We start from the raw sequence: 7,555 nt of genomic DNA, 5'->3' as shown, positions 1-7,555 counted from the left end.
GGGAGCCGCCGGGGCGTCCTGTGGGGCCCTGCGAGTCCTCCTCCTCCTGCAATGGCGCTGGGCGTGGGCCCGACTGGCCGGGCCTGTGCGGGAGCCAGGCTGCGCTGCTCTGCCTCGATTCCCTACAGCACCACCAGGCCAGCAAGGCTCAGACGCTCCGCGAGGACACAGTGCACCAAGTCCAGCCACAAGAATATCTACAGAAAAAAGAGGAGGAGGCTGAAGGAGGGCTGGGGAAACTGCCCCAAGGAGGGGGGCAGCAGAACCTCCGACCTGCGGCGGCTTGTTTATCCTTACCAAAGCTGCCCCCTCAAGTGCTGACAGTGATAGCAATGTCCTAAGAACCCCTCCGAAACAGTCGACCAGGCCATACCTTGACCGGGACAATTTAATAATTATGTACACATTTCTTCCCCCTCCTGCCCCAGTTCCTTGTCTATCTAAACCTGAAACTCATGACTACCCCCAAGGAGGGCTGGTGATGGGCTGGAGACTCCTTTCTCTTCCCTTCTCCGTTCCTCATCTCAGGAGAGTGGCCAGGCCTCACATATGGGAGGTGGGGCCTAAGACACTGATTTCAGCTCCGGAAGCTTCAGTCCATGGTCATTTGACCCTGTTGCTTTTGAACTCGGGTCAAGGAGGCGATCGTGGTGAGAATTTGAGGCAGAGGAAACCTACGCACCTCACCCCACCGCATCAGATAGTGAAAGAGAGACCAAAAGGGATTAGAGGAACTAGAACAATAGTTCCTCCAACCACAAGTGCCACAATGGTCCACCTTCCTCCAACTCAGTCTCACCTTGGAAAGTTTCTGCCAGCTCCCAGGCAGTGTCATGGGCTGGTGGCCACACCTGCAAGCAACTCCTGAGCCTTTGGGGAAAGGGGATGGCCCAGACCTGAGCTACAGCCACCACAAACCAATCAGATCCCAGAGCTACAGCCGCCACTGACCAATCAGATCCCAGAGCTACAGCCGCCACTGACCAATCAGATCCCGGAGCTACAGCCCCCACTGACCAATCAGATCCCGGAGCTACAGCCCCCACTGACCAATCAGATCCCGGAGCTACAGCCCCCACTGACCAATCAGATCCCGGAGCTACAGCTGCCACAGACCAATCAGATCCCGGAGCTACAGTCTCCACTGACCAATCAGATCCCAGAGCTACAGCCCCCACAGACCAATCAGATCCCGGAGCTATAGCCTCCACTGACCAATCAGATCCCGGAGCTACAGCCCCCACTGACCAATCAGATCCCGGAGCTACATCAGCCATGGGTTAAGCATATCTCAGAGCAGCTTGGTTTTTAAAAGCCTTTGTTTTGGTCGTTGTTGGTTTTGTGGTGTGTTTTTTATTTCCTTTTCAAATGAGTTTAGAGGCAAATCTTAGGTATTTACATTTTAGCTAGGAATGCCTAGAAAAATAAACTTCCAATTGACCTCAAGTTTAATGGGGAATTTGTTTTTCTTTTGTTTCTAGAAAATTCGGTCATTGTAATATTTTTTAGATGATTTCTGAAAGATTATTTGCAGTTTTCTTTTTCCTTTTCCTAACCAAAATGGACAAACATATTTCTATGCTGGACAAAGATACTTTTTATTGTTTTCTGGGTCAATCTTTTTTTTTTTTTGCCAGTCCTGGGCCTTGAACTCAGGGCCTGAGCACTGTCCCTGGCTTCTTTTTGCTCAAGGCTAGCACTCTACCACTTGAGCCACAGCGCCACTTCTGGCCATTTTCTGTATATGTGGTGCTGGGGAATCGAACCCAGGGCCTCATGTATATGAGGCAAGCACTCTTGCCACTAGGCCATATCCCCAGCCCTGGGTCAATCTTTTTTTTTTTAATTTTTTTTATTATTAATTGAGCAAAAAAAATTTTTTTACAAGGTGTTGTGCAAAGAGGGTACAGTTACATAGTAGGGCAGTGTGTACATTTCTTGTGATATCTTACAACCTGTTTTTCCATCCCTTGTCTAGGTCAGGTAGACCCATATGCAATATACAATGTATCAAGCACATATACAGTGTTCACAGACTTGGTCTCTACTGTCTCTCCGTCTCCCTTTGTTAACAGTCATATATCAGGGAGATCATGCCCCTTTGTTTTCTGTGTTCTAGGCTTGTCTCGCTCAACATTATTTGTTCGAGTTCTGACCATTTCCCTGCGAATAACAATATTTCACCATTCCCAATCGCTATGTAGTATTCCATTGTGTATAAGTACCATATTTTTTGGATCCATTCATCTGTGGAGGGGCATCTGGGTTGATTCCAAATTTTGGCTATTGTGAATTGTGCCGCAATAAACATGGAAGTACAAATGTCCTTTTGATATCTTGGGTTTTGCTGTTTAGGATAGATGCCTAGGAGTGGTATGGCTGGGTCATAGGGTAGGTCTATATTGAGCTTTTTGAGAAACCTCCATACTGTTCTCCAAAGTGGTTGTACTAATTTGCACTCCCACCAACAATGGAGAAGGGTTCCTCTTTTCCCCGCACCCCCTCCAGCATTTGTTGTTTCCTGAGTTCAGAGTATAGGCCATTCTAACTGGGGTGAGGTGGTATCTCAGGGTTGTTTTTATTTGCATTTCCTTTACTAGCAGGGATGTTGAGCATTTCCTCATGTGTTTCTTTGCCATTTTTATATCTTCTCTTGTGAAGTCTCTCTTTAGCTCCTTTGCCCATTTCCTAATAGGTTTATTGGGCTTGGAGGGGCTTAGTTTTTTGAGTTCTCTGTAGATGACCGATATCAGGCCTTTGTCTGTTGCTGTGCTGGTAAATATCCTTTCCCATATCGTTGGCTGTCTTTCTATTTTGGTGGCTATGACCTTAGCTGTGCAGAAACTTTTTAATTTGTAGTAGTCCCATTTGTTGAGTCTTTCCCCTATTTGTTGTGCCCCTGGGACTCTATTCAGGAAGTTCCTTCCTGTGCCTATAAGTTCTAGTGTCTTTCCTACTCTGTCCTTCAGTAGTTTCAAGGATTCAGGTCTGATGTTGAGGTCCTTGATCCATTTTGAGTTGATCTTGGTGCATGGTGATAGGCTTGGGTCTACTTTGAGTTTTCTGCATATGGCTGCCCAGTTCTCCCAGCACTAGTAGTTGAAGAGGCTATGTTTATTCCATTGTATGTCTTTAGCTCCTTTGTCGAATATCAGTTGGCTGTAAGAGTGCGGTTTTATTTCTGGGTCTTCAATTCTAATCCACTGGTCTTCCGATCTGTTTTTATACCAATACCATGCTGTTTTTTTTATGATGGCCTTGTAGTAGAGCTTGAAGTCTGGTATGGTGATACCTCCTGCATGTTTTTTGCCTAGAATTGCTTTGGCTATTCTAGGTTTTTTGCTGTTCCATATGAATTTATGGACTGGTTTCTCTATTTCAGTGAAGAATGTGGCTGGGATTTTGATAGGTATTGCATTGAATTTGTATAACAATTTGGGCAATATGGCCATTTTCACTATATTGATTCTGCCTATCCATGAGCATGGGAGGTCTTTCCATCTCCTTGTGTCTTCTTTGATTTCCCTTATTAGATTTTTGTAGTTTTCATTGAATAGGTCCGTCACGTCCTTGGTTAAGTTGATCCCTAGGTACTTTATTCTTTTTTTGGCTACTGTAAATGGAATTGTTTCCATAATTTCCTTTTCTGTTTGTCTATTGCTGGTGTACAGAAAAGCTGCTGACTTTTGTGGATTGATTTTGTATCCTGCTACTTTGCCAAATTGGTTTATTAGATGTAGGAGTTTGGGTACTGAGTTTTTTGGGTCCTTGAGATATAAGATCATGTCGTCTGCGAATAGGGATAACTTGATTTCTTCCTTGCCGACGTGGATCCCTTTGATGTCCTCCTCTTGCCTTATTGCTATGGCTAGGGATTCCAGCACTATGTTGAACAGAAGTGGGGAGAGTGGGCATCCTTGTCTTGTTCCTGTGTTTAGGGGGAATGATTTAAGTTTCTCTCCATTTAATATGATATTAGCAGTTGGTCTGTTGTATATGGCTTTTATTGTTTTGAGGAATGTTCCATCTATTCCTGTTCTCTCCAAAGCTTTTAATAGGTATGGATGTTGTATTTTGTCGAAGGCTTTTTGGGCATCGACTGAGATAACAATGTGATTCTTGATTTTAGTTCTGTTTATGTGGTGAATTACATTGATTGATTTACGGATGTTGAACCATCCTTGTGACTGAGGGATGAAGCCTACTTGGTCATGATGTATGATATTCTTGATCAGTTTCTGGATCCTGTTAGCTAATATTTTATTGAGAAGCTTTGCATCTGTGTTCATTAGTGATATTGGTCTGTAGTTCTCTTTTTTTGTTGGATCTTTTCCTGGTTTGGGGATGAGTATGATATTAGCTTCATAGAATGAGTTTGGGATTTCTCCCTCCGTTTCTATTTCGCGGAAGAGTTTGAGGAGTATTGGAATTAGCTCCTCACTAAAGGTTTTGTAGAATTCGTTGGTGAATCCATCTGGGCCTGGGCTTTTCTTAGTAGGGAGGTTCTTGATTACCTCTTGTATCTCACTGTAAGTTATTGGTTTATTTAGTTGATTTATTTCTTCTTGGTTCAGTTTGGGCAGTTTGTACTTCTCTAAGAATTGATCCATTTCGGTAAAATTATTGTTTTTTGCTGAGTAGAGGTTTTGGAAATAGCGTCTTATGATTGTTTGAATATCGTGTGTACTTGTCGTAATTTTTCCTGTGGAGTCCCTGATTTTACGAATATGAGTCTCTTCTCTTCTTTTTTTTGTGAGTCTTGCAAGGGGTCTGTCAATTTTGTTTATTTTCTCAAAAAACCAGCTTTTAGTCTTATTTATTTGTTGAATGGTCTTTCTATTTTCAATCAGATTTATCTCTTCTTTAATCTTTGTAATCTCTCCCCTCCTAGTCGTTTTAGATTCTGTCATTTCTTGTTTCTCCAGTTGTTTTAGTTTCATCGTGAGGGTATTCACCTGCTCTGCTTCCATTCTTTTAATGTGGGTACTGAGTGCAATGATCTTGCCCCTCAGTACTGCCTTAGCTGTGTCCCATAGGTTTCTTTGTGATGTGTTTTCTTTGTCATTGTGGCTTATGAATTCCTTGATTTCATCTTTAATTTGATCTGTGGCCCAAGTGTTGGATAGCAGCGTGGGGTTTAGCCTCCAAGAGTGTGTATAGGCTCTGTGGTATCCTTTGTTGTTGAGGGTTACCTTTAATCCACTGTGATCAGATATAATACATAGGATGATGTCAATACTTTTGTATTTGCTGAGGTTCTTTGTGTGGGCTATGACGTGGTCTATTTTGGAATATGATCCATGGGCTGCTGAAAAGAAGGTGTATTGGGTCTCTGTAGGGTGGAAGGTTCTATATAGGTCTGTTAGATCCATTTGGGAAATGGTGTTATTTAGGTCCTCAGCTCCCTTACTAATCCTCTGGGTGCTGGATCTGTCTCTTGGAGAGAGAGGAGTATTAAAGTCACCCACTATGATTGTGTTTGCATCTATCTTGCTCTGTAATTCTGTGAGAATTTGCTTGACATATGTCGGGCCTCTTTTGTTCGGTGAGTATACATTTATCACCGTGATGTCTTGATTCTGGATTTTTCCTTGTATTAATATGTAGTGTCCTTCTTTGTCTTTTTGAGTGGACTTTAAAGAGAAGTCCAGCTTGTCTGAGATCAGAATGGCTACACCTGCCGTTTTGGTGGGTGCATTTGCTTGGTAGATCTTGCTCCATCCTTTCATTCGAAGCCTGTTTTTGTCCCTTGCTGTAAGGTGGGTCTCTTGTAGACAGCAGATGTCAACTTTTTGTTTGCGGATCCATTCTGCCAGTCTGCTCCTCTTAATCGGGGAGTTTAAGCCATTTATATTTAAAGAGATCAAGGATAAGGGTGTTTTTTCTCCTTCCATTTTCTTGTTGGGCTGTTTTTTCCTGTTTTTTTTTTCTTGTCTTTAGTGAGCTGGTCTTTCTGCTGGACTTTGGCTATTGAAGTTTCTTTCTGATTCTGTCTGTGTGTCTTTTACGATCTCTGTTGGGTGGGCTTCCCCTCTTAATATTCGCTGTAGGGCTGGTTTTTTATTCACATACTCCTTTAGCTCCTCTTTGGTGTGGAAAGATCTGGTTCTCCCTTCGAATGTGAACTCCAGTTTCACTGGATATTTGATCCGAGGTTGTAAATTGTTATTCTGAAGTACTTGGATGGTGTTCTTCCACTCACTTCGAGCTTGGTAAGTTTGTGTGGATAAGTCGGATGTTATTCGAATCCTCTTCCCATTGAAAAAAGTTTCCTTCTTCGCTTTGACTGAATTCAGAATTTTCTCTTTAATCTTGAGGTCTGTAGTCTTGAATATTATGTGCCTTGGGGTGGTTTTCCTGGGGTCTGGCCTGCCAGGTGTCCTATAGGCTTCGGTTACCTGGATGGGGTCCCCTGTGAGATTGGGGAAGTTTTCTGCAATAACTTTATTGAGAACATGATTAAGCCCTCTGCTCTGATATTCGGCTCCTTCTTCTATTCCAATTATACGCAGATTATATCTCTTGTCTTTGTCCATTAGTTCCTGGATTAATCTTCCCTGAAGCTTCACCTTTTCTTGGAGTGTGGTCATTTTCTGGTTGTTGTCAGCTGCTTCATCGTCCAGGCGAGAGATTCTGGATTCCATATGGTCAACTCTTTGTGTTATGGTTTCAATTGCGGAGTTTATGGATGTCAGAGAGCTATTCATGGTTGTCATATCAGCTCTGATCGTGGAAATTTCTTCCTTTAAAGAGTTGTATTTTAAATCTATTTTTTCATGCATTTCAATTCTCAGGGTGTGGAGATTTTCTTTAAAGGCGGCTTGCATTGTATCCATTTTTGCTTCCATTTCTTTAAACGAGGCTTGCATTGTATCCAGTTTTGCTTCCATTTCTTTCTTGGCTTCCTGGGTGTCCTTCCAGATTTCCGCTCTAAACTCCTGGAATTGTTTTCTGATTTCATTTCTGACGCTTTCGATCATTCCTGTTAACATGGCCTCATTTGCTTTTTTATTCTCCATCTCCTCTTCAGTCGTGCTGCTTTTTGGAGCTGGCGAGTTGGCTTGTCCTTTGATGAACTGAGTTATGTTTCTTTGTGATTTGCGCATCTGGAGGTGTGTGTAGGTCTTCCCTCCCTTCTGTGTAGGCGTGTCTACGGCAGCAGGTGCTGTCGCTGTGGCCCCGCCCACCAGTGCAGGGCACGCCTACCAGAGCGGGCGCTTTCGCCGGGGCCCCGCCCTCCTGTGCACTGTGAGTCCCCTACAACAGGCACTTTAGCGGGGTCTGCCTCCCAGAGCGAGCCCTGGGTTGTTGGGTTGTGCTTGCGCCCTCCCGCGAGTCCATTGGGGGGGGGGAGGCAGTATGTGTGGGGCCCAGTGGGATCGACTGTCTGGGTGTGGCTTGGCACCCTCAGACCTCGCCTCCGCTGCGAGGGGGGGGGGACGTGATCAGGCTCAGGTGACCCTGCTGGGCTGGTATTGCCCACCAGCGCCTGTGATTTTAGTTGTAAGAGTCCGCAAGGTCCAGGCGCCTCGGGTGGGGCTTGCCCTGCCGGCCG

The sequence above is a fragment of the Perognathus longimembris genome, chromosome 12 (genome assembly GCF_023159225.1).
Source record: "Perognathus longimembris pacificus isolate PPM17 chromosome 12, ASM2315922v1, whole genome shotgun sequence".
NCBI classification, from domain to species: Eukaryota; Metazoa; Chordata; class Mammalia; order Rodentia; family Heteromyidae; genus Perognathus; species Perognathus longimembris.
The sequence above is the reverse complement of the archived record's forward strand: the minus strand, read 5'-3'. Positions refer to the sequence as shown.